Here is a 26,697-nt window from a genome sequence, read left to right as displayed (position 1 = left end):
TTCTTTACTATTTTACTCTGGCACAACAGCACACATGTATAATATATATTGATATTTATGACTATTGAATTTGAATAGTTTATAATTGAGTAACTGAGTAAATTTTGATCTAGATCTATACATTTGTTTTACAATTATCACTATATTCTTTTATTACATTGTAACCATTGATTGAATTTTTTATATTATTGTGTAATATACACATGTTAAATAATTGACACACACTGTATTGACAAGTATAACACAGTACATTTTTTCTTTTCTCACTTAACTAACTACACAAAGCATTAAACATGTCTTCCTATGACAAAATTTTAGAGCTAGTGAAAGTCATGGAACTAGAAGGGGATGAGAAAAAGGAATTTATTAAAAAAGAATTAGAAAAGGCTGAAAAGAAAGAAAGGGAGGAAAAAGATAGAATAGAAAAGAAAGAAAGGGAGGAAAAAGATAGAATAGAAAGGAAAGAAAGGGAGGAAAAAGATAGAATAGAAAAGGATAAAGATAGGGAAGAAAGAGCTGCTGAAAGAGCTCATCAGAAAACATTAAAAGAACTAGAAACTAGACAAAAAGAACTAGAACTAGAAGCTACCAAAACAAATTCCAACATTAATACCCAACAGTCTACAACAAAGCCATTCATCTCCAAATTCCACAAATACAACTCTAAAGATGAAACACTTGAAAACTATTTAGTCCAATTTGAGCATATAGCCTCAACCTATAGTCTTAACAATGAGGACATGGCCAAACACCTACTAGCGAATTTGTCTGGAGAACCCCTCAACATCATTTCCACTTTAAATGTAGACCAAAAGAAAGACTATGCAGCAGTAAAGACTAGATTATTAGAACACTTTGGAAAAAATTCAGACTTTTATCGTAAGCTGTTCAGGGACACTAAATTGAAAAAAGATGGGGATTTCAACAGGATAATATTCGACATGAGGACTAACATGATAAAATGGTTAGAGCTAGCAAAATGTGACATCAAAGACCCGACACAAATCCTAGACATACTACTCATTGACAATGTCCTCAACAACGTGACAGACTTAGTATTTACCTTCCTTAAGGAAAAAAAGATCAAGACAGAGACTGAACTGATAACGAATCTAAATCTATTTAAAGACAGTCACCCTGGACACACGATTGACAAAAGAGACCTACACCAACTAGTAGCCACAGCAACAACATTCAACAACAACAACAATGACAAATTCAAATGGTCCAACACCAAGACTTGTTTCAATTGTGGGAGAAAAGGTCACGTAAAAAACCAATGCAAAGCTCCTATAAACTACAATAACAATTACAGATACAGAAGTTACACTAGTTTCCACAACCCAAACAGCTACAAACAAAACAACAATAATTACAATAATAGACCACATAGACTACACCAGAGTGCAAGTCCCAATGAAAGAAGAAGTTTTGCAGACAGTTACCAACACAATAGCTATAACAGAAACAGACAATCTAGGAGGGACACATACAACAATCAGTCTAATAACCATCTGCACAGAAATAATAATAGTCATGACAATAGAGAAGAATTAACAGCCTACATGCATTACAATAAGCCGAAATTGAACCTATACCCCTCATACGTAAATGGAATTAAAGTAGAAGCCCTCAGAGATACAGGAAGCAGTGCCATATTAATAAATTCAAAACTAGTAAAACCAGATCAAAAACTGCCAGAAAAGATCAAACTTACATATGCCAATCAAAAGAAATTTGATATTTGTGATACAGCCAGAATACACCTAGATACCCCATGGATAACTGGAGAAGTAGATGTTATTATTTTAGATACACCAGCACAAGATTTAATAATTGGTAATGTCAATGGTGTAAATGATTTAAGTAAAGAAGAAATTATAGAATGGGCAGCAAAAAAGGGTGAAATTTGTGAACTATCTGCTGAACTAGATACAAGTCCTACTACAAACCACTTGACTAATGATAACATTATTAGAGTAGAGAATTTATCAAGATACACTAGATGGCAAACAATTTTGGGAGAATTCAGCAATGTAGCACATGTTAAATGGGTAGATATAAGAACTCAAGATAGATCAAATAAAATTGCATTTGTACACTTAAACACAATAGAAGATTGTTATAGAATTATTAAAGCATTCAATAACAAGTTATTTAGAGGAAGATATATTAATGTCAAATATGAAAATGTTTAACTTCACAATGTAACTAGAAACAACCATTCTCAATAAGGTCAACCTGACATTTTTTCTACACATTTTTCAAATAGGTCATGACACTTTATTGTTACACTTTTCTTTTGGGTCATGATGACATTTATGCTTATGATCAATAACAGATCATCTATTTTCTACTCATTGTATTTTATTGTCAACTTGTAATATGACAAATGCCAGATGTGTTTATTTTGTGTGTATATATTATATTTCATTACTGATTGTGCACAGCAATGTAAACAATGAGATGTAAACAACAGTGAACTACTTGAACTGTTGACCTGAATTTTTTTTTTTTTTCATAACAACTCACAGATGTAAATATTGTCTAAAATTTTTTACACACCTGAATACTACAATGAATGTTTGTAAACATGGAAATTTGTTTACTATTGTACTTCAATACTACACTCAGACTATTTATAGTAGTCTTATGCAAGGGCAACCTTGAACTGGATTGACATGTATCTGAAAACTTTTTTTTTATTTTTCTTGATGATGACAAAACTTAGAATAATATTTTGACACAGCACATCACAGTTGTAAATAAATATGAAATTTTTTTCTGTAATCATTTTGAGTAAATTTACTCAGTGTGTCAAATGATACACATTGATAATGTTGTGCATCTACAATTATAGTAAAACATTGGATGTGGAATAACTTGTATATTTTTTCTCTTTTTTTGATATTCATTAGCATGTGATTGTTTGTACAAATTTTTTTCAGTACAAATGTATGCATAAAGTTTGTTAACACTTGATGGAGGTACTTTTCATTACAATTAGTGTGATATTTCAGTGATTTTGCTCTCAGTGAATCAAGTATATTATATAAATGATTTTTTTGGACTCAGTAATTTATATGATGTTATACATAATTACTAAGATTATATAAGATGATATGAGCAATTGGAGTGAACTTACAGCACTTGATAGAATATTGGACTAAGCTCATATATATTTGTACAATGGTATTAATGTAAAATATATTTGTCAAAGATTTTTGGTCAAAAATCTTTTTGGAGTGTGGGGCGTATGTCACAGTCCAGTTTTAGAACCTCTGTGACATGAAGTGACACTCAGTCACCTATTGTAACATTCCGTGCGGGTAAGCACGAAGTTATGTGAATAAGTTAAAGGACTCTGAAATAAGGGTAAAAGTTAGTTAGTGAAGAACTCCAGCAGAGAGTGGATGTACGATTTTCTCTGTCTGTAATATGTACCTTAATGGATTTGATTTAATGTTAACTTGAGAGTTTTCTTTGGATTTATGCTTTGAACATTTCATTGATGTGATTACTTATTCCACATGGCATGGACAGCCAGTATTTATTGGTGTATATTTTGTGACGGCTGAAGTCGCCAGTATTTTCTGTAATTTATCCTATATATAATAAACGTTAAGTCTGCTACCAGTGTGTTCATTAGTGATTATAAATGTTGTCATTGGAGACTTTAGTATATTAGTAATGTTGCGCACTTGCAAATCTAGTGCGTCTAATAAAGTACATCGTTAAGAGGAGTATTATAGTCGTACCAGAAGAGGTACCTACAACACACGGACACACCCACGCCGCCACGCCTACAGACAAGACCAGGTAGCGACACCATCTAACCGTTAGATTATGGATAAATATTTGAAGCGTAAGCTGACATTTGAAGAAGAGCAAGAGTGTAATGGAAATAGTGACAGTGAGCTGAGACACGATGACGTAAGAGAGGCCATACAGCGTAGGACAAAATGACGTAAATATGCATCTGAATATTTTCACGTTGGATTTCTACCGTACAAAGGCAACAGCTGCAATGTGTCATATATCTCGGTGCGTTATCGAACGAAAGTTTGATATATCAGCAGCTTTAGAAATATACTGTTTGGCCATTCTAAGTATAATCAGGTCGCCTGCTGTGCAGTGCCCCGGAAGTGGTCGGGGTCTTCTAACACCGTAAGGTTTGTAAGAGTTGCTGAACTGACAAGACTTCAGGCTTAGCGTGTTGAATCCATGACCTCCGTGTCGAAGGCGCCGTTCAATCCGGCTTAAACTAGATCAGTGGTTCCCAAACTTTTTTTGTCTCGTAGACCCCTTGCCATGTTCTCTGGTTTTCGGTAGACTCCCTGCTTAACTTATACTGCAATTTTGCAATTCACCAACAACATTTTTTATAAGTAATTTCTAACAGTTGTAAGTCGAAGGGTAAATACGTAATTTAAAGCTACTTAGTATATCTTTTATATTGATAAAATTCAAATTAAAATAAATCAAAATAACAATTGATATGTATTACTGGAACAACCAAGCATGTTGGAAACGTGTGTTGTTGTTTGTCGCAGGTTCATCATCCGTTGCTACGGATATTATGTTTCATAAAGGAATTTGTTGTACTATGAAGTAGTCCTTCAAACATTAAATATTAATTAATTAATTTATTTATTGGTCCTTAAGTACCACAGTAAAAGTTTTCGTAAGGAGCAGTTTCTCGTGTATTTCATCTTTCAAGTCTGGCTCAAATATTGGGTTCGCGGAACTATTTTCACAATCAGTAGAAGGGGCGAAGGTGAGAAACAGTCGCCTAAATCAGTAAGCGTTGGGCGGGAGGGTCTCATTAGCCTGGGCTTGTAACCCACCTAGCAGAAGGAAAACTGAATTCAAACTTCTGCTGCCTTGTAGATATAGGCCTACCCAAACATGGGAAATGTTTCGTCAAACCGGTGACCTTTTAGCAGTTTGCTGCACACAGCGCTACATCCTGCCAGAGCCTGCGAGGCCGCTAACCCCAAACTGTTTATCTCGTTTGCAAAGAATTACATTATAGGCTTTTAATGTTATAACTCATACCACTAATGTGCACTTAAACTGTATTGTTGCTTAAATAAATTCATTTAATACTATCAAATTTAGGTTTGTGGTAAACAAGTTTTTAAAACTACTTTAACAGTAGGTGAAATCAGTGTTTTACCTTTAATGTTTTCGCTATTAGGCTATAAGTAAATAAATCTTGTAAGACGCTCACAAACCGTCATCTTCTCTCTCTGTCTCATGTTGAAGAAAGATGTTGTGGGTCTATTTTGAACTTTTTCTTTGAGAATCTTTTTTTTTTTCAAACCTTTATCTTTTTATCATGATGACATCATCTCAAATGATCCTCCAACGTAATTGGTTTCATATCGTCATAAGAAGCCACTTAGGCAACCTCTTGTTTGATAAAGAAGGAATGAATCCTAGTTTAAAATAGTCAACGCTGTACAATCTACATTTCTTTTTGAACATTCGGGCGTGTCAATCTTCGTGGTTTTGATTCCGTAGACTGTGGTAATGACGTTTCCAATAAGTTAAACAATCAGTTGTCAACTATTTTAAGTTTCGGAAATTTTCGCTCCAGCCTTGTGTCCTTGACATCAAATGTGACAGTCAGCTTTCATCGGCTTTGTGGGCAGTCTTCTTAACCACTCAAGTGGAACCCTGCTCTTAGCATGTGTGTGTTGACCCGACGTTTTAGATTTGCAAAGAAAGTGTGTCTCTAAGGTGCAAAACATTTAACGACAATATGAAACAAAACTTTTTTAAAAAGACAGGTGTCTAGGTTTTTCTTGGTTCAGGCCGCAAGGAAAAGATTTCTAGGTTCATAAATCGGAGATTTTGGGAATTTTTATAGCAACAAGAAAATACGAGCGGCGATATTATGTGCTACCGAGCAATTCACGATAAGAGCCATTTTCCGGCGAATGGGTTAAAGTGTTTGCTGGCAGTTGTGGGGAAAATGTGGCTTGAAGTAAGAATGCAGTTAAAACAATGACAAGGCGAGTTTGAAAAAAAAAAAGGGGGGGGGGAGGGTATCGCTTTAAAATTTACGAATATAGCATAGCAACTCCGCTCTTGGTATTTGTTCGCGGTATATGTCAGGATTCCGTGTAAATATTTTGACTCACAATGACCCCCCGACCAAACTGCTTTGCTGCTAACAGCTAAACAAGAGACCTTGGAGAGGGCGTAATTTTACTGAGGCCATATGTTCCATGAGGAAGACAAAAGGATAATGTTGAATTAGTTATGAATGAATGAGGGGCAGAAAGATTCCACTGAACATTTAATACAATGACTGTTCAAAGTGAAGAATGATCTGTAAATAATGTGACAAGAGATTGCAACACACATTCATATCATTTATAGTACACGTGCGGGTCGTGCGTATCTCAGTAATACTATCCCTTAATTAACATGAACACGTATTACGTCGCCTGTCGGCCAAGCCCCAACATTGCTAGCCGAGCGATATTTCCACTCTGGCTCTCTGAACCAGCACCTAGCAGTACTTGCAGACGGAATGAATTATTTACACAGCGACGAGCCGAGGCGAGCAGTTAAACAACGAAGTTCAGCACCAAGCCCCAAAGACGGGAAAAAGAAGGACGTCATCAAACACTTAGCAACCAAGAGGGGTCACCAAATTGAATGCACACACACACATACACAAGAATTCGTGCTCACAGAATAGAGCCTACGCATCAGCGACAAAATGTAGAACTTAGCCGACATGAGGAGCCATCACTGGCGAAGACCTGCACCAGTAAGTTCAGTCATAATAAAGATTTATATGGCTCCCAAGCTGAAAAAAGAAGATTGGGCATCAGAAATAGACCTTTTTATCTCTTGCACTTGAAATGAGATTGTAACATTTTAACTTTGAGTGTGTCCATGAAATCTGTCATTAATTAATAATTTACATGCATTTATCACATCAAATCATCATTAGATTTAATTCCATTTTAATTCTGTGTGGCTCTTACTTTAACAAGCTATGCACAAGTTATTTCGTCGTGTTGAAATTGTGTAACTTAAGGTCACTATGATCCCGCGGTGGTATGTGTTGTTCACATCTGACAAAGAGAATTGCCAACTCGATATCGGACTTTTTGTTTTCACTTGCAATAACGTTTTGGTCTTAGCTTAGGTTACTACAATCGAGTTGTTCCATTGCAAGTCAAAAGTCTAGGTCAGTGATCAATGCTGGGGGTGAAAATAAAAGTGGGTTCCAGAGAGAGAGAGAAGAAAGGAAAGAGAATGATAGCGATCCGTTCCGGTTCAGTGTAACACAGTGATGCCCAAAATACGGCCCGCGGGCCAGATTCGGCCCGCGACCTGGTTCCATCCGGCCCGCCGAAAAGTCGACATAAAGTGCAGAAATGTATCTTGACCTACACTATGGCCCTCACTTTTGATCTGATTGGTTGCTATCATGTCAATTGTTCTTTTATGAAATGGGACTCTGTATGTAAAATCTACCAGAAAAGGTGAACTTCCCTTTTTTTTTTCGGAACATGATAATACGCTTACATATTTGTTTTATACAAAAAGTTTAGCTATTTAAACTAACACCATAAAGTCGGCATTATGAAACAAATATTCCGGCATTCTTGTTAAAAAAAAAGGGATAAACTTCAAATGTGCTATAGATGAATGTAAGTACTAGATACACTGGTTTCTAATCAAATAGTTTCAGGTCAATTTCATTTTTTTTATACTTTTTTTTGTGTCGGAAATAAAATGGCCCGCGGGTCGAATTAGGTTGGGCATCACTGGTGTAACAGATACTGGTATTGACTGCCAAAAATAGGTGGATGGTTGAAATGCGTCCAGTTTATTAGAAGTTTAAAAGGAGAGAATGTTCCGGCATAAATAGACAGTCACAGGTCGGTGTGTAATACTAGTTAAAAGATATTTACACTAATTAATTATTGCATAGGCTAACCAGCTATAAGCCTGTAGAATGAACGTTTTCACTGATATGTCTTTGGAAAGTAATATTGTCTCCTAAATTACGTGGCATTGTTGTGTCCTAGTTGAGTTAGAGAGTATGTTAGCTTTGGTAGATTATATTGTGTATTGTTTTTAGCGACGGTTAAAGGAGTGACAGTGACGTAGTCAGACAGACAAATAACGCAGGAGAATAGGCGAACAAGGAAGAACGATGTGGCGATAGCTTAGAACATGGTTGATTAGAATTAGAGATATTTAAATAACGACGGATAAGTAGACAAGACAGGCATCCCAAGTGTTAATGAATGCATCATTTATAGTAGTAGAAAGTCTTGAGTACGCTCATCTTATTAATTGTAATGTTCTTTGGCTAATGTACAATAGTTGATGAAATAGTAGTGGATTTGCATAACACCCAAGATACTAGCCAGAACAGAATGTGTGGATTCGGAGGAGTCTCTATCTAAGGGGAGGAGGACCACCACTAGGGAGCAAAATATCGATATTTAAAATTTAAAAATCGAACTTTTTTTATTTCATTATTTGAAAGTTTATCCATTTATCTACAAGTTTTGAACATTGAAATATGTAATTTTTAACTTTAAATATTGTTTTTAGTCATTTTTCTAGGGCATGTATAATGTTTATTTCATCTAATTCCGAATCTACATGTAAATAATACCCTTGGTAACGCATCGAATACTTTTGAGTAAACATATTCGATGGAGGCATATTTGGCATCAATGAAACCGTCGTTTCCTACACTTTCCTAAAATAACCGTATCTCCGAAATAATATAAATAGCGTTTCGGCTTTGAACGGAAACCCGTTGTCACCGAGAGTGTAAAATATATTTATTTATAGATTCTAGTATCTTATTATTTCCGACAAAATGATTGGTCGGCATTGGGCTTCCGCCCCTATCGACATTAGTTTGAACATAAACAAAACATGGTTGTTTACGTTTCATTGATGATATAGTTTTAGATGCTCTACCTGTCGACTTATTATTCAACTTCTAAATCTAGATCTAGCATGAAAACTAAAAAGAATAGACCTTAGTCTAGATTCCTCATTCTAGATCTAGACATTATAAGACTATTAGCCGGCAGGCTAGGCTGAGATGAGGCCCTATCGACATCGCTATTATTGATTGGACCTCATTCACCAATCGTAAACAAACACCCCTCAAGTCACGTGACAACCATCAGCTTACACCAACATGGAATCTATTGTTAGAAAACCACTCTTGCTTGTAAATTTTACTTTTATTAACTTGTTAGAATATTGCGATGTTATAAATGCAGCATATGCATGTGAAAATGATTACAGACACGTCATTTAATTACAATGTTACTGGAGTGATTAGCTACAATGGAAAGGTAAGCTCTTTTTAAATTACCATAGAATCTATGAGTATGACTCTATCTTTATCTTACTATCTACTGACTGTATAGACTATAGAGTATAGATCTATGATCTGTCTAGATAAGTCAATCTACTTAATTAAAGTTAAAGACTAGATCTAGTACTAGTACTTATTCAAAACTTATTGACTTATTTAAATGATTAGTTAGGCCTACTAGATCTAGGTCTAGATCTAGAATAGATTACCAGGCAGGCACTATTTACGTCTATTATGACTAGATCTAGTCTAGATTCTAGATTAATCTAGATCTACTAGACTTATACTACTTTTAGATCTAGACTCTAGACTAGTCTAGATAGAAATTCTAGAATTTAGTAACTATCTAGATTCTAGATCTACTTAGCTCTATCTAATCTAGATTTTTTTTTTAGATAGACTAGCTTCTAGATCTAATATAAATATACATCTAGATCTTGCTGTAGACTCTCGTACTCTAGACACTAGACTGACTTAGACTCACAAGATTAACTTAAGTTGATAGATCAAACTTAGAACATCTAGATCTAAACTAGTAAAAAAAAAACAACAACTAGATCTCTAATAGTCTCTAAACTCTAAATCTATAATATTATAATTTTAATCTAGACCTAGATCTGGTCCTGTGAATTGATCTTTGAAAATTTAGAAATGTTGAAAATGTATGATTATAGATCTACTAATTTATTAATTATGTAATAGATCTACATTATAAATAATAACATATAGATTATAAATTTAGCTAGTAATATAGTCTCTAGATCTACCTGGATCTAGATTACTTTGAGATATAGAATTATAGGCCTATGCTATGTAATTCTTTATTGTAGTTAAGACCTTCTTCACTAGATCTAGCTATATATAGATCTATACTTATAGTCCTAGTCTAGACTGTCTAGAGCAGTGTTTCCCAAACCTTTTCCTTCAAAACGGAACACTTCGCACACTATGAGTATTTAGCGGAAAACTTTTCTTATTTTTTAAAAAAGATTTATTCACATGGTAGCCTACTAATTAATTATTCCAGTAGTTCATGGAACACTTATTCAGGCGTAAGGTTCTACGGAACACATTTTGAGAAACACTTGTCTAGAGTGATTCTAGAGATTATTTCTGGAATAAGGCTAGGTCTAGAATTCAATATAGCATTTACTTATCACCTAGAATAGAGTGACAAGATTTATAATGTAATTAACACAATTTAAGTCATGAACATTGTAGGATCCAATATAATTCTAAACTGATAAATCTAGATGTCTACTACATTTTATCTACATTATAGATTTAGTTTAAATTAGAAATCACTTTGGAAACAAGACTCAACTACCCAGGTAAAATAATTTTTATTATTGAAATAGATCTAGATCTAACTATTCTAACTTTCGATATAAATGTTATCACTATTGTAGAAAAAACAAACATCAACAATGGATCTATTTTTTTTTACTGTACATAGGGCTGGGCTAATTCTAGACTATATTATACAATACACTACTTAAATTTCTGGATATAGATAAATAAAAAAAGAAATCACATTGTATTTCTTTGATATTATTAAAACTAACTTATATATTTTTATTTAGAAAAACTATTTAAAAAAAATAATTCACCTAATTTTTCAATCTTTTTTTTTATTTTTATTTTAAAGGTTCTTCGGCATTGATGCAATCAACTGAAATTTTATGGAAAAGATCAGGGCAGAAGTTTACACAGAGATAAACAACCTTGTCTGATGGAAACACCAGGTTGTTTTTGAGAGTTTTATTAACAGATCTGAGCCCAGGTATTGTCGTAAAACAGAACAATTCGTCGGCCTTACAGGTTTTGAACTACTTGGTTCTCTCCGCAGCCATGTTTTATTCTGAAGTAAGGATAGTTAGAATTGATTTACCTTGCGTTTAATGTTTTCAAACCCAATTCAATACTTAAATGATCCAGCGATAAACCCAAAAATAAATGACTTGTACGAATAGAATAGCGACTTACATTTAAGTATTATCCTTGAATAAATAAAACATAATGATGATAATAATCCACCATAGCTGGGCCTGTCTTAGATAAGTAGAGTCCCTAGGCAATGTGATTTGGTGGCCCCAAATAAAATAGAGGCTAGTCTCAAACTAAACTTTCCAAAGACAGAGAGATATTACTTCCTTTAGTCTAGTCTTGTAATCGTTCTCATCTCTTAAATGATTTCCACTACCGGTAGCCTACTTCCACTTCACCTTGGCCTTTGATGATAAGTTATCAGCGGCATGGTCATAATTATTCTAATCGTTCTCCTCTCTCAAAAGATTTCCACTACTTCCACCACATTTGCCTTTGATCATTACATCATGTATATCCCTTACAACCACAAGAAGCCCTGCAGCTAAGTACACACCCAGATGTACAACTCATCAAGAATGTGAAGTGGAAGAGGAAACACTATAAACGCATTTATAACATGTCAAAAAATATTTAAAAGCATTTAAAATAATCATATTTATATATTACATGAAATGAGGGCTTAAAGCCAAAGCCTTAACTGCACAATTAAACAATGAATAACAAAAAAATATTTAATTAGGGATGAAATTATCGGTCACCATTTTTTGTACCGGTATGTTATTCATTATTTATTATTTCTTTATGTTGCAGATTCCTTAAATAAGCCAACATGTGAGATAAATGGTTGAAGCAATGAAAAGAGGGAAAGGATGGACCCCTGATGGGTATGACTTTGTGGACAGCACACATTTTATTGATGCAAACTTTGATGATATAATGAAAAATCTGAAACCCTCAGCTATTCCTACAATATTTCAGGTGATACTTAATGTAGAAAATGTTAATTTTAGACTTCTATGTGAGTTTGAATTGGTTTTACATTTAACTATTTTAAAAAAAATGACTGCTCATGTATCCCAGTATAGTATTTGAAGCAAAGTAGAAATAACAGCAAGTATTTTCAGTATTGTCTAAATAAATGTTTGACTAGTATAATGAAATAACAACTGACATGAACTGATCTAGACTGACTTTAACTTACTTTTACCTATCCCTTAGTTTGTAAGACCGTTGCGGCACCATGCAAGATTTGTCAATCATCTTTCTCCATTCCTCTCTGTCTTTTGCCTTAGTTAGAACCTCTTTCAATGGATGTACCGTCCATTCTTTTATGTTGTCCTCCCATCGCTTTCTCTGTCTGCCTCTTCTTCTTTTTCCTGGTACTGTTCCCTGGTCTTTGCAAACCCCTAAGAGGCATTCAATATGGTAAATCAAAATGCACTGTTAGATTTAATATATTATTGTACTTATGTATATTTTATACATTTAGTGATATTGATATTCATATCTTGGACTTCAACTAAACAACAAAATGAATTCCAATTGTATATGTGATATTTTATTTTTTGTCATATTTTCATTATTAATTAAATCACTATCTGTATTTTTTCTGTCAATGCTATAGAATTAGAGATATACTTATGGTATCTGAATGAAAGCTTGCTTATCTAATTTTAATATATACTCCAGAATTTACTGTTATGCCTGAAAGGATTTTGTATTGCTAACAATTATTATTTTTCAGTGTCATAACGATGCAGCTTCCTGGCCAGTTAAAAAGAAGGAAAAATAAAGTCTTAAGGTGAAAGAAGAAATTGTACAATTCAAAGAGACTTCTGATATATTATAAAAAGAAAGTTCAATGTTTATGAGAGGAGTTATAGAAAAGCCAACCTCACCTAAAACAGTTATGATGGTAAATGTATTGACTCTTTAGTTTAGTGATAAGAATATATAATAATTTGCATAACAATCATTGATTCATGTCCATGTGGCACTCTTTTTATTTGTTTGGCAATAGTTATAGATAACATTTAGATCAACTGGTCTAAGATGGATTCCAATTTAACATTTAATATATGATTTTTAAAAATATATTTATGCTTTTCAGATTTATCTTTACATCTGTTTGAGGAGCCTACAGGAAATGCAAATTATACAGATGAAAAAATATCCTTCACAATAACATTGCACTTTTACAGTCCTAATGCGTATGAGTTTCTTTCTACCACGTTTAACCTGCCTTCAACCAGAACACTAAAAAGATGTATGTGTTGCTCATTAGTATTTGTCTTTTATAATTCTATGATATAATTGGATGATCACCAGGGATGAACAAATGCATGTTGTGATGGATCACCTGGGATGAACAAATGAATGCTGTAATGAATCACCAGGGATGAACAAATGTATGCTGTGATGAATCACCAGGGATGAACATATACTTGTCTAGAATCTCTTGAAACTTGAGGCTCTAGGAAATAATAATAATTATAAGAAGAATTACAATATTAGAGCAAAGGTTTATTTTAGCTCATATTATTAAAAAAGTAAGTTCCCCTTTCAGACCATGATGTCTATAGTGCAAATGATGTAAAGGTCATCTGTTTCTGTGGCCTATGGTTAGCTAAAGTCATGTGACCAGCACAATAGCCGTCATTACTTTTCCCCAACTAATGTCAGATACCCATTAGATCTGGGTTGACTAAGAGGGGCCTTAAAGATCCTGAAAGTAAAAATTTCAGTCTTCTAGGATTTGAACCTGGGACCTGTGTTCATAAGCCAAGTGCTTTACCACTCCCCACTGTGCCTCTCATATTATTAGTTAGGCTTTAAAAATTTCTTCATTGGAACTGAAAACTTGGTGATTCAAAGATATAACTATACTTGTTTACTTGTTTAATTAGTTAATTAAAGTGTTTCAATTTCACTTTGTTTATTATCTTCTGTAGATTATTCATTATTGACTAGGTCTATTTAGGAAAAAAATCCACTAGATTCAACCAATTCAGTGAAGCATTTCATGACACTTTTAGCTATTAAACAAATCCACTTACTTGCACCTGGTTAGAAACAGAAGTAGGCCACCAATTTCCTTCCTATTGCATGAAGGGCTAAGGATTCTTGGCCAAGGCATAATATTTTAATCATGATGATATGAAGGATTTGAACACAGGTTATTATAATAACAACATTAGTGTAAGTCAAGTTTACTTTAGCCAACTTAATGAAATTATGCGAAAAGTATCTTAATCTAGTTATTATTCCATAGGATGTTGGCAAGTTTACCTTCATCTATTTCAGTCATGATTGCCTTTATATGTGGACAAATAAGCCTATACAGTATTTCCAAGAATGAGAACTTTGCAGGGTAGAGTCATTTGACTTACAAGGTGAAGGTATTTTATATTTAATTTATGGATGTTTTTTTTGTAAAGCAAAATAACTTCAGGTTGTATAGACATACTCAAAAGAATTTTTTTTTTCTGCAAGTGACCTTAAAACTTAAAATAAATAAATTATGGCTTTTATTGGTAGTGTTTTAAGTTAAATACTTTGAAAGCTGATCACTAGTTAAGATGTTTAAGTTTACAAGATGATATATTAAATTAGCTAGATGATATTAAATTTACTAGATTTTACAGGAATTAATTTATTCCCAAATGTACTTAAAAATATTTTATTTGCTGACCAAAGACTTTTTTTTCAGCCTCTTAGAGACCACTGGGACATTGTTCTGGGCCGCCTTTGGTATGGGGAACTCTCAGGCACCAGCTATTAAAGAAGAAACAATTAGCAGTCAGGTTAATGGTGACTCAGAGATAAGAGACAGTGTGCTGCTGAAAGTCATTGAGGTGGTTGGCTACGTTTTGTATGGAGTTTACATTCTTGATGCTGTCGTGGTCCTGATCAACTTGTTCATTGCTGTGATGAATTTGAAGACATTTAGGTTTGTTTCATGTTATGTTAATCATTAAGTTAAAACTATTTATATATCACATTTCATTCAAATACTCTTTACCTATCAATTCATCAGAGAGGACCTTTTTGTAGTTTGTTTTACATATTAATTCAGGTTTGATGATTATTACATCCTAGTACAAACCTCCTGCAGGAGGCAGGGTTTGAACATATCAGTATGACAGTATAGAGTGTATGCTTCATTAATAGAAAATCATCCAAAGTTGTGGGGTGAAAGTCTCTGATGATTAAATATAGCATCATCTATCTTCCTTTAGAAGTGTTCAGTGCATTTATGAAAAAAAAAAAGATTCCTCTGAACCTTCGCACTGTTATCAGCAGTAGAAATCTTGGCTAGCTTGGACATGTTCATGGAATGCCACAAGGTTGACTTCCTCAAGACATTTTGTATGGTGATCTATTAGAAGCCAGGAGAGCCTTGGGTCACCCATTACTTCTAACTATCTCAACATTTCAGCACTACTTCTAACTATCTCAACATCTCAGCACTATTTCTAACTATCTCAACATGCCAACTTTGGATGAAGGAATGATTCCTTGCCAAGGCTGATTTGTTACAAAAGCAATATATAAAAATCCAAACCTATCAAAGTGGTAATCAAAACTATGGCTTATGAAGCAAATAATAATAATGGCAATGTCATTGCTATATCAGCATTGAAATTCAACACAGGCAAAACAAAGAATGTGATTCCAGAATTGATATGTCGTTCTTAGCTTTGTTCTAAGGCTGTTAGCCACTTGATAAACAAAAATAATATTGTATACAAGGACAGATTTTATAACAGTCCCACTGTTTGACACTTTAGCCAATGATTATGGAATATTTGCTGATGGAACTGCAATGGCTTTAAAAAACTTACAAAGTTGAAGAAAAAGCAGAGAAGTCAATCTGAATTGATCTATCATGGCAATACAGTAAGTCTTATTCTGGATGGAGAAATGACCCATTCATCTGTTCTCACCACAATCCAGGCAATATTCTTATTCCATATGCTAGGCCAAATTCCTACAAGTGCTTTTTCTTCCCTAGTTTGAATATAGAATGGGCTGCCTGAATCAACCAGGAAAACCAGTGACTTAGCAGAGTTTAATTCACTAATTAACATGCATGACTATATTGACACATGAAATGCATAGAACATAATTATATTCTTTTTTGAAGCAACATCAGCAATCTATAAGATATGAGGCCTTGTTAGGATGGACCAAAGAGCCATTCATTTTAGTTTTTCATCCAACACAAATGGGGACCCTAAAAAAGAAGAACTAAAGATGGAATATCTGTGGATGTGCTAAAACCATTGCTCTTTATTGACTTCACCAAATACATGGTTTTGATGTCAACAACCAGGTTTGCAAAAATGGCTCTTTCATCCTTTTCAAAAGAAAAGATAAACTGGGTACTTTATATTTATAAACAACTCTTGACAAAAAATTGAAACATATTTGGAAAATTGGTAGGCCAGTGATTCCACTTTCACATGTATAAGCAATTGTGGAAAAATGATTTTCTATTAAGAACTAGAGAATTGCAACTTGGCAGAGAAAACACTGGACTCAGAGAATCGTCATAGACAGCTTTTGAGGATTCTCAAAACTTAGTGACTTTGTTATTAGACCAAAAAGTTTTATTCTGCTGGAAATGTTCATGGAAGATGTACTCTGTATTTGATGAGCCGAGAAAGAAATGTGAATAAGACCAAAGGGGAGTAAAGAGAACCAACAGTAGAGATGATGCAGTGATGCAACTGAACAATAGATAATGAGTCCTCTATTTGGGAACCCTCAACTAAAAAAAAACATTATTGAGAAACTAGAATATACAAGATAGAGCAGTGAGATTCCGAACTAACAAATATTCACATTTGATTATAGTTAGACCTCTAGTAAAATTATTAAATTTAGAGATCCTTCAGGACAGAAGACTTCAAAAGTAAAGTAGCAATTATACAAAAAACATTAAACTATAAACTTCAAATACAAAAACAAAACTTAAAAAAATACTTAGAAAGACACAAAGATAAAGGAACATTCCTCATCCCATATGCTAGAAGAAATTTATACTCCTTCTTCCCTAGTGCTATTAGAGCATGGAATGGGTTGCCTGAGTCAGCTAGAAAAACCATGTGAATTGGCAGAGTTTAAGTCATTGATTATCTTGCACGACTAGATTGACCCTTGAGACACCAGAAGAATGTAATAATCTTGGATAAGAAGATGAGATACTGCAAAAAGATGGCAATAGACTGGGGGCTGTGAAAGCTCTTAGTTTATCTCATTTGCCAATGAACAGTCTAAGAAAGAGTGAAGGAAGGAGAGTCCAAATCAGTGGAAAGACAGTCTGAATTAAAAAACATGGGTTTAATTGTTTAGATTGGTTTATATTTGTATCAAACTGGTTGTTATTATTTTGATTTTGTTGAATTTTCTGTTTTAACTTGATGATTTCTCACTTTGATATTGTCTGTAATATTCTTCACCTATCTCTTAGTATGTTGGGGCATCTTACAAGGTTTGTAGATCTTCTTTTGGGGTGTTATTCAGGAAGTCTAACTTGCATCTGGTCACAGCTAGGTCCAAGGTTTGAGTCCTCCTTAAGACTTATCTATGTATTACTACAGTTTCTTCACCTTCTTCTCCCTGGGTGCTGCTATTATGTTTGATGTCATGTTTATTTCATCAATAGTCAAAGTAAGAAGTATTTGAGCCTGATATTGATTAGTTCTATACCTACTATTACTTAGTCATAGTAAAAAGTATTTGGACTTAATAGTGTTTAGTTTTGTTTCACTTTCAAATAGAATAGTTACTTATTCAAATTCATTTGTTAAGGTATGAAAGAGTTGAAAAAAACATGTAAATCTATTTTTTTAATGCTTTTGATATAGTGCATAGTTCATGCTTAGAGCATACTTATTTTGCTATGGCCCAATCTCCTTTTGTTGACTATTGGAGGAAGGGAACACATGGGAGGTTTACATGCTGTCTTTGGGCTTTCAGAAAACAACTCTGCTCGAGTCAGGATTCAAAATCGAGCCCCCATGGTAAGTGGCTAAGCTGTAGCCAAGCAGTGTAGGCCTGCCTCTCAGCCACACATGCCACAAATTTTGTGAATGAAAATGGGAAAATGGAACCTGCATCTGACAATGTTATTATAGAAACTCTTTTAGAAAATACTTTTTACTATGACTATGGGTGGCTGCCTGGATGTGCAGAAAATGCACGCTGGACTGTTGTTTGGAGTTGTTGATGGTCCTGAATTCATACCTTGCCCTTCCCTATCGTCCTCTGAGATGTTTGGATGAGGAAATAAATTATCTTCAACTTTGAAGTAACATTTGAAACATGTAAAACATTTTACAAACTATCATCTCTATTTTAAAAATGGCCTCGTTCTTAAATAGGGCACTTGCTAACATTGGATACTGAAGAAGTTACCGCACTACTACTGCAGCCTTGAGTTCAAATCACAGTATAGAATGCAATTTTTATTTAGGGCTTCAGGATGTTTCCAACCATGAGTTATGGATACATGGATGGCTGCCTGGTCGTGCGGTTTGCGCACTGAACTGTCGTTCAGATTTGTCAAGGGTTCAAACCCTGCCCACTCCCATCCCCCGTCGTCCTGCGGGAGGTTTGGACTAGGAAGTAAACTATCTTCAACTCTGAAGGAACATCCGAAACAATGTAAAACATTTTACAAAAACATTAACATCATTTTGGGATATTATCTTTCCTGAACAAAAAATCCTTATTCTATTAATTTTTTACTGTTTGGCTTAAAAGTTTTTAGGATAAGAAGAGCTGAGTCTGAATCTGGGACTATCAAGTTGACCACCATTTCTGAAAGTTAATTTAATTTTTTATTTAACTTACATTGTGATACCATGCAGTGTTAACTTGATGTGAATAGAACTGATGTAGGTCAGTGAGTTCAGCAATACAAACTTAACCAGCAGAAATAACTGGAATATGATGGCAAAGTTTCCCTTTCAGACCTTGCGATCTACAGTGTCAAGGCTCTTTTTCTTCTCTAATATATGTATGTGTACTTCAATGCTGATTACTAAATGTACCCAATTCCTGGTAATACCTTAACGACACATATAATGACAGAATAAAGTGTTGAGGAGATGGAGCGTTGAGGAGATGGAGCATTGAGGAGATGGAGTGTTGAGGAGATGGAGCGTTGCTTTCCTCTGCTATACTGTTTATTTTATTTACTATCTTGTTTGAGATCTAAATGATCTAATTTGTGATCTATATTATCTTTTTATGAGATCATTATTTTCATATTTGAGATCTCTCTTAGCTTTTGCAAATAGAATTTCAAGAGATGATGATATTTATATTAAGCCCTTCTTGCATTTATTTCTTCCAGAATGTCCAAAAGATTAGTCAGCTAAGGAGCCTAAAATGTTAGCCTGTTTACAAATATGAGATCTTCCTTGACTACACAAGTACCTTACAGAAGAAGGCTACTCACTTGTGTTTGGATATGTCAGCTGTTTTGGTAATAAATCAAGTGTTGTTTTTTCAACTATCTCTAATGTTTGTAGGTTCTAAAGTTAGAAAGTGTTGTTGTTTTTTAATGCCACATTGCCTGTCAAGTCTGTTTAGTTTTTATTTATTCTTTTTTTTTTATATAGTCCCTGTGGCCCTTTTCAAGCATGACAGATACTATTCTAAGCAGCTTTTTTCTCTGGAAATTATTCAACCACAGAGGCTGTGAGGGATATCTGAAATCCATTGCTTACTTGTCTAGAAATCCTTCCATCGATTGAGTGTACACAACTTTTAGTAGTCACTACATAACACTTAACATTGATGCTCAAGACAATACTGTTCATGAATGGTTTATTTTTCTTTATGCTGAGAGTGTCCAAGCAAGATAAGGTCAAAGGTTAATTGGACAAACAATAAACTTTGTCTTTGAATCTGAAATTGTAGAACTTGTAGAGAAAAACAACAACTTTGTGTTGTTTTTTTTTAATTTACCAGGTACCAGGTACCTTCTATTCATTTACTTTGACTGTTGCCTTTAAGTTAGAAATTAAGGAAAGATTTCTTTGAGCTATATTTGTCAATGACCATAGGCATTAAGAGAGTTGACACCTCAGTTTACTTTTCAACAAGATGATGTCTTAAAGAAATTAAGAGCTTTTGATGGAATTCTGTGGTTGAATAACATAAGGAATAATCACAGGATTCCATCAAAATCATTGCAATTTGAACATTGTTGGTAGTGTCAATGTTATTAAGTTTTTTATTTCTTGGTGTTACTACATTATTCAGTTACTAGTGACCAGGCAGTGTTTTATACCATGAATGAATATGTTGTAAGAGGTTTAAGGTATACCACTCAATCAATAATATCTTTGACAATAAAATATTTTGATCAAGTTTATATTTTTGGAACAGAATATGCTAATGTGTTAAATGTACATTTTTCTTTTTTTTTTGGAATAACAACTGATATTTAGTTTTATCCCTTTGTATCTTTCTACAGTAGATGCACTGTCATACTAAATAGAAATTTTTAAAAATTATAATAATTTCTAATCAAATTGTCTCCCTTTTAAAATCAAATATCTAAATGAATCATGCTACTTTGATTCTACACAATCTACAGGACTACCAATGTACATTAGTTTTGAACAAAAAGTTGCTATCTTTAAATAATTGATTAACTCATTTTGATATTTATGTATACCTTGTAATAAAAGTGGCATTCATTTTACAATTTCATTTTTTTTTTATTGTAACTGGTCTGTGTTAATTTCTTTTTTTTTTTTCAAATTACTTTGTATTGCCTATATGGGGAAATGGTATTTCTGGTGTTTCTTTGCTCAGCAAAAACAAATCAGGATTTGAACTCAAGCCCCCATGACAGTGGTTTATGCCAGATATCCAGCATTTCATGCAGTTTGTATGCCAAATTTGATACTCACAGTGCCCCAGTGCAGGTAGAAAGAGGAAACCTTGCCTCATTAATGTTTGCTGCTCCAGACTTGCTTCTCTCTATCTCAACTGATCTAGGAAGCACTACAGCTGGGTTTCAGTCCACTGCATTGGCTAGAGAGGATTTAAGTCTCTCAGGCTGCAACTTAAATGAAGTCTGATGTGATTTTATTCTTTAAAAGTTGTATGGATGTCTTTAAGCTACATAACTTATCCTAGTCCAATGTGTTGATTGACATAGTTACCAGGTACTGGTACTAAAAAATTTGCCACTTTTATCCTCCCCTTCCAGCAACCCTTAGATCTAGTTTTTCTAAATTTCTAGTAGTTTAATAGTGCTTTTCCATATGTCATTAAAAAGTTATGTTAAAAGTTAACAGGTTTCTTTAGCTAATTGCTTTGTAACAATATTTGTTTTTGAGCAAATTTTTAGCAAATCTCAAACTTTGATCTGATTCTATGGCCTCCTTCAGTCACAAAGCTGCTATGGATCATCTCATTTTCCAAACATTAGCTATGAATCATTTTCCTGACATTAGTTGTGGTTGCAATGATGTCACCCACAAAGGTATATATTTGAAGGAAAGGAATATGCCAATACAGTTTGGGATCAATGGCATCGTAGGCTCTGCCTAGGAGTAGCACTGTATGCTGCTAACTGAATGGTTGACTCCTGATTTTTCCTCAAAGGCTTTCCCATGTTGGTTTTAGCTGCAGACTTTGCAATCTGTAGGGCAGATGATATAAAGGTCATCTGTTTTTGCTTCCCATGGTCGGCACTATGACCAACTGTCTTTACCTTTCCCTAACAAATGCCAGGAACCCATTAGAACCAGGTGTAAAAGGTGCCTAATAGTCCTAAAATTAAAAATCCCAGTCTTCAAACCCTGGACACATGTTTGGAAGCTAAGTATTTCACCGCTCAGTCACCTCACCTCCAAGTGAATTATATAGAAGCTTTTCACTGTTTGCTCAACTTTCATTCTACAACTAAAGCAAGGTAATTATGTATTGTTAGGGACAGGGGTGGTCTCAATGCTGTCTGGAATGATTCAAGAGAATATTAGTATTATGTTAGCATGGCAGGGCCCAAGGTCATGTCTAGCCTTCACTAACAAGAAGTTAAGGTCAACTGGGTGGGTTGTATCTGTGCACCTCAGTCTGTGACCAAAGAAATCAAGAAAGAGAACAAATAACAAAATGATACTTTAATTCAAATGAGCAAAGCAGCAGTTACAAAACACTGCAGATAAAAAAACAAAAAAATTAGGAAAAGATCTAGTACATAAACATTAGAAGTGGCCATCATTTTAAAACAAACTTTAAAAAAACAAACTGCCAATTATTTTGACAGTTGTTTCAATTAGAAAAATAATGTACCATAATATATAACTATATATATAAAGTAGCTTTACATATAGAAAAAAAAATACAAATTCTGAAACTTAAAGGCAGTTCAAAGTACAGAATAATTAAAACTGACACACTCTGGTCAACAGTACAGGAAACAGCATTGCCCTAACCCATATAATAATAGGCGGAAGTATAAGCATACAGCTTAGCACTAGTTTACAAAAGTAGCAAAAATAAAAATAGCTCTGAGAGCATCAGTTCACAATTATAAAAAAATGCTTGCATGACCTGTTAATAAAGTCTAGGTCTACTGTTTGTTTTCTTGGTTTTACATGTGTTCCATCAGAAATAGAGATTACATCCTAGCCCTAACCAGGACAGTGAGTGTTCATACCAGAGACTATGGATAGTGGATACCCCCATGATCACCATTAGATAAGACAAAGTGAATTAGTATTTGAAAGTTTTAATTAGACTATGGGGATGAACTCAATGCTATAGTGAAGTCTGACAATATTAAATATTAATATAATCTTTGTTTATGAAACAATTTCTTATATATGATTTCAGACTAAAACTTAAAATGAATTCATAGCAACACACAAACACATTCATATTAATAATAGCATAGAAAATGCTAACAGTTTTAGTTTAAATATAATATAACATATAATTGATCTAAATAATGTTAAGTCACTATTTACACTATAAAAAGCATAGAACAAATTGTGCATGGATGTGACACTAATGAACATTAATATGATAGCACACAAAAGCAGGGGAGATAATAAATTGAATTAAAAGCATAATGTAGCAAGGCTTTGGTGTTGTGACTCCAATAATGATAATATACCACAGCCACTCCCTCCTCCAAAACAAAAAAGATAAAAACATTTCACTGAAACAACAAGAAGATTGAAGGGAAAAAAAGGAATATAAAAAGAACAATGACTGGACTGAATGACAAGATTTACCTAAATATAGAACAAGATACAAGTCAATTATAGTGATTCCACCCAAATAGTTATTACAAAGTACATCACTTGTACCTATATTAGAAATGATTGTTCTATTCATTGTCATCTGTTAAGTTTTCTGACTTTGCGACATTTCTTCTAATGTAACCTCTTTTTCTTCTTCTTCTTCTAGCCAGCTTTATTGCTGCTGAGCTGTGAGCTCTTTTGCAGACTGTGCCAAGGAAAAAAGTGTGCTGTTTTCTTCAGTTGTTCAGCACTGCCCTACAGGGTGTTGGTTATGTTGGGCTGTAGTGGAAGTAGGGTCTGCCTAAGGTGGATTAGGGAGGGGCATTCAAAGAGGATATGGTAAACGGTTTCAAAGGGGTGGGCGCAGTGTCTGCAAAAGAGGAGTTGTGTGGAGTTTATTTTGTTCAGGTGGTAATTTAATAGTGGAGTGTGTTTTGTTCTTAGTTGGAAGGTTGTAGATTGTTCTTTGCAGGGGAGGAAGTTAATACTGTCCAGTTTGTTAGGCATAGTCATTTCTCTGTACATGGCTCTGCCTGTGTTTCCTGATGCCCATTGGTTGAGCCACTCCTCTTTGTGATTGTTGACTAACATTGACCTTAGGGTGAGGTAGTTAACAGGTCTATCTGGTTGTTCCATAGATGAACTTGCCTTTGATATCTCATCTGCCTTTTCATTTCCCATGATGACAATGTGTCCAGGGATCCACTGTAGTGTGATATTGATATTTAATTTTGATATCATCTGATGGATTATCACAATGAGTGTTGTCAACTCTCTTGGGCTGTTTGAGGTGCTGCTGTTAAGTTCTTGCAGAGTAGATTGGGAGTCTGTAAAGACAACAATATCTGATGGTGGTTGCATTCCTTCATATAATTTGTTTTCCACTGTCTGTAGTGCTATGGTAATGTAACATAAAGTAGGTGACCACGGGTACTCAGCCTGAGGTTGGGAGGAGATCTGAATTTGAAGTAGCATTAGGGAAATGTTCATTTCTTTCAGACGCAGGTTCCCTCACAAAAAAGGCTCTAAATGATGGTAGAAAAGGAAACAATCTCTAATGTATCTACTGTGTCTGTGTCTTCGCCTCTAGGAATTGTTTTCCCTCTCAAGATGTTCACTGTAAAGAGAACAAAAATCAATATCAAAACATTTTCATAGTCAGTGAAACACAAAACTTGGCAAAGCTTTACTTAGAGGTTTAGTATAAAAAAAAAATTAATTGATATACATAGCTTTGCTTACCTTTTTATTCCATACATCTCTTGATCAATATTTTGGTTTACATTTCATCTTCATGTCGGTCTACATCTTCATCATGTTGGTCTTCATCTTCATCATGTCAGCCTACATCTTCATGTTGGTCTACATCTTCATCATGTCAGCCTACATCTTCATGTTGGTCTACATTTTCATGTTGGTCTACATCTTCATGTTGGTCTTCATTCTTCATCATGTCAGCCTATATTTTCATGTTGGTCTACATCTTCATGTTGGTCTACATCTTCATGCTGGTCTACATCTTCATCATGCTGGTCTACATCTTCACCATGTTGGTCTACATCTTCATCATGCTGGTCTACATCTTCATCATGCTGGTCTACATCTTCATCATGCTGGTCTACATGTACATGTCTACCTTTTCATCATGTTGGTCTACATCTTCATCATGCTGGTCTACATCTTCATCATGCTGGTCTACATCTTCATCATGCTGGTCTACATCTTCATGATCTGAAAATGTTCCAAAATTTAATTATGATAATGAATATATAAAACATTGGACTATGAAATCAGAGTTGTTAATTTTTTTTGAAGATAAAATTTCAACTTAACTATTAAAACTAGATCTATAAAAACTATATGAAGCTAAATGAGTTATTAATTAACATAATTGTTCTTTAAATAATTTCAATTAAAAACATGCTCAATTAGCATGCAATAACACAAAAGATAAAGCAACACAAAAAAAAGAATGAAACTTACAGATATTTGCTTTGCTAAATCAGTGGTTTAATAGCTTGCCCTTGGTTATTAGGAAAATTTTATGACACAATGACATTAAATTCAAAATTGTTAAATTCTACCTTTGTCAATGACTACTTGCCTTAAAGAATTATTGATACACCAATTTTTTTAGCGTTTTTATTTACTGTCTGCTTCTCAGAGGTAATAATTTCTAGCAATTTGTATGATGTTCCCTTTTTATATTACAAAGAAGAGATCTGTGTTTTGATCTGAAAAAAAAAAAGTTAAAAACTATTTATTACAACACTCCTGTTTAAAATATAATTGGTTGCTAAATTTTTTATATAGCGCTACTTTCATGCCTATAGCATGCTCAGAGCCCGAGTCGGGTGTCGAACCTCGAGCCCCCTTCTAGGTAGTCAAGACAAGCCAAGTTCAAGCGCACTTAGCCTCTCGACCACGCTTCCCACTAGATCTAAATTACATTTCTAGCATAATAAGGCACCATCTTTAATACAAAGGACTGTGATGGTTATAGATAAGCAGACAGTCTTTAATACAAAGATTATGGATGAGTGACACCATCTTTAATACAAAGATTATGGATGAATGACACCATCTTTAATACAAAGATTATGGATGAGTGACACCATCTTTAATACAAAGATTATGGATGAGTGACACCATCTTTAATACAAAGATTATGGATGAGTGACACCATCTTTAATACAAAGATTATGGATGAGTGACACCATCTTTAATACAAAGATTATGGATGAGTGACACCATCTTTAATACAAAGATTATGGATGAGTAGGCCTGCAGTATTTCACATGGCTATGCAGACCAAGTCGTCAATGCATATTTCAACACAAATGAACAACTTAAGACCTAAAATCTAAACTATAACCAGTTATGTTATTAAGGCCTCATTTTCTTTTCACAAATATGATAAGTACAAAGTAAGACTAGGCCTAGGATACACTTGATACAGGTAACAATAACACAACAATAGTTAGATGTTTACTAGATCTAGAATTCTCTCTCTATATATATATATAATATATATATTATATATATATATATATATATATATATATATATATAAAGTAAAGTTCCCCTTTCAGACCTTGTGGTCTATAGGGCATATGATGTAAAGCTGATTCTGTGGGTGTCATGTGGCCAGCACAACGACCAACCGCCTTTACTTTTCCCCAACTAATGTCAGGTACCCATTAG

The 26,697-nt window shown here is 34.1% G+C and overlaps 2 long non-coding RNA genes across 4 annotated transcripts; one reads left to right on the top strand and one right to left on the bottom strand.

Annotated features, from left to right (window-relative positions):
• Positions 1-8,732: 8,732 nt before the first annotated feature.
• On the top strand, positions 8,733-19,977 carry LOC129926484 (uncharacterized). Of its 3 annotated transcripts, none has more exons than XR_008778163.1 (9): positions 8,733-9,359; positions 11,031-11,248; positions 12,023-12,190; positions 12,957-13,127; positions 13,323-13,478; positions 14,516-14,604; positions 14,922-15,161; positions 19,578-19,709; positions 19,846-19,977. It is a non-coding gene; the product is annotated as an uncharacterized LOC129926484 (long non-coding RNA). The 3 variants fall into 3 exon arrangements; XR_008778165.1 differs by having other exon boundaries at positions 8,774-9,359; positions 11,031-11,165; XR_008778164.1 differs by lacking the exon at positions 8,733-9,359 and adding an exon at positions 9,923-10,713.
• Positions 19,978-22,350: 2,373 nt separating this feature from the next.
• On the bottom strand, positions 22,351-25,224 carry LOC129926155 (uncharacterized). The gene is made up of 2 exons (XR_008777810.1): positions 24,736-25,224; positions 22,351-24,610 (listed from the first exon to the last, which is right to left on the bottom strand). It is a non-coding gene; the product is annotated as an uncharacterized LOC129926155 (long non-coding RNA).
• Between the last annotated feature and the right edge of the window lie 1,473 nt (positions 25,225-26,697).

Source organism: Biomphalaria glabrata, chromosome 5, assembly GCF_947242115.1.
Source record: "Biomphalaria glabrata chromosome 5, xgBioGlab47.1, whole genome shotgun sequence".
Lineage (NCBI taxonomy): Eukaryota > Metazoa > Mollusca > Gastropoda > Planorbidae > Biomphalaria > Biomphalaria glabrata.
The sequence above is the reverse complement of the archived record's forward strand: the minus strand, read 5'-3'. Positions and strand labels throughout refer to the sequence as shown.